The sequence below is a fragment of the Lissotriton vulgaris genome, unplaced genomic scaffold, assembly GCF_964263255.1.
Source record: "Lissotriton vulgaris unplaced genomic scaffold, aLisVul1.2 SCAFFOLD_2376, whole genome shotgun sequence".
NCBI classification, from domain to species: Eukaryota; Metazoa; Chordata; class Amphibia; order Caudata; family Salamandridae; genus Lissotriton; species Lissotriton vulgaris.
In genome coordinates, this window is record NW_028246622.1 from 212,938 (window position 1) to 214,664 (window position 1,727).

The window sequence follows — 1,727 nt, forward strand, 5'->3', positions numbered from 1 at the left end:
AGCAGCCTTGAGTACTATGCATTCAGTGAGAGGCGATGCTTGTGCAGCACTGAGTGCTGTGCATTCAGTGAGAGGCGATGCTTCCGCAGCATTGAGTACTATGCATTCAGTGAGAGATACGATGCTTGTGCAGCATTGAGTACTGTGCATTCAGTGAGAGGCAAGGCTTGTGCAGCATTGAGTAGTATGCATTCAGAGAGAGGCGATGCTTGTGCAGCATTGAGTACTGTGCATTCAGTGAGAGACGATGCTTGTGCAGCATTGAGTACTGTGCATTCAGTGAGAGGCGATGCTTGTGCAGCATTGAGTACTGTGCATTCAGTGAGAGGCGATGCTTGTGCAGCATTGAGTACTGTGCATTCAGTGAGAGACGATGCTTGTGCAGCATTGAGTACTGTGCATTCAGTGAGAGGTGATGCTTGTGCAGCATTGAGTACTGTGCATTCAGTGAGAGGCGATGCTTGTGCACCCTTGAGTTCATGCATTCAGTGAGAGAACGTTAGAAAAGCTTCCATATCTCTGCGTCTCTCCAGCGGCCTCCAGGGCTCTCTCCTCATTGGATGTAAAGGAGCCACTTGGTACCTCCCATGGGTTTCCGTAGTGTAGTGGTTATCACGTTCGCCTAACACGCGAAAGGTCCCCGGTTCGAGACCGGGCGGAAACACTTTTTTTTTTCTCTTTAAAAAAGCGACTCACAACAGTTCATTATTTTATTCTTTTCCTTTTCTGATTCAATCTCGGGCTGAAAACGTGAGACCCCCGTGATCGACGCTCTTACCTTTCCAATGTCCTTGTACATTCAGCTGCTTCAAAGACAGACTCGGACTCTTTCTGTCCCTTTACAGACAGCGGGACAGCCGCTGCCATCCATCACTCACAGGCAGGAGTGCCAACGAAAAGCGGGCGGACAATCGTTGTAACTAAGGATAATACAATACAAGCATTTACAATGCAATGGTTTCGCCTTTTGAAAAGTTTGAGCTATTGGCATTGTAAATGACAACATTTTTATTTATGTGTTTGTTTTGAAAATAAATAAATAAATAAATGGCATTATCATTTACAATGCCAATAGCTTCAGAAAGCTTAAAAAAAGGCAAGAGTGAACGTCGTGCAGGGCCAAAACACAATTATGCTCAACAAACTCCTAAATAATTTGTATCAGAACGCTTTACATGAGCACCTATTTCGTTACAGATGGACACACTCATTTTTGTTAGGCGCGGGGAGATTAAGTGATTTGCCCAGAATCGCAGGATGTTGAGTGTCCCTGACGAGACTTGAACCCAGTTCCCCAGGTTCGATGTCACCAATCTAGCCATAAGGCTACACCTTAGAGAAACTTGTGTGCTTCCTGCTTCTGAGGGGAGAGACGGTGGCCGTGCAGAGGTCAGTGGATTTTTCCACGACCCGGCACTCTTGTTCTGTACCAGACGCAACTGAGTAAGAGTAATGAGGATTACCAGTAAGCAATCAAGGCCAAAATGTGGGATAGGGCAGAGTCAGCACATACCAGAAATATACAACTGTTGCCTGAGGAACGTGTCCCGCTTCTCTGAGCCTGTGTCAGAGGACGTCCCGGACCTTTTCTTAAAATGACTTCATCTTAGGACACAGTGTAAACACACTGATACTTTCAGCATGTTCTGGCTTTTTTTTTTAAGGTAGCAGCACTCCCCATGCTGGGACGTCCAGTGACGCTTTTTGCCATTAACAGGGTGATCAGA

The 1,727-nt window shown here is 46.1% G+C and overlaps 1 non-coding gene across 1 annotated transcript; it reads left to right on the plus strand.

Moving 5' to 3' along the window:
* Positions 1-591: 591 nt before the first annotated feature.
* On the plus strand, positions 592-664 carry TRNAV-AAC (transfer RNA valine (anticodon AAC)). Its single transcript has one exon. It is a non-coding gene; the product is annotated as a tRNA-Val (tRNA).
* Positions 665-1,727: the final 1,063 nt, after the last annotated feature.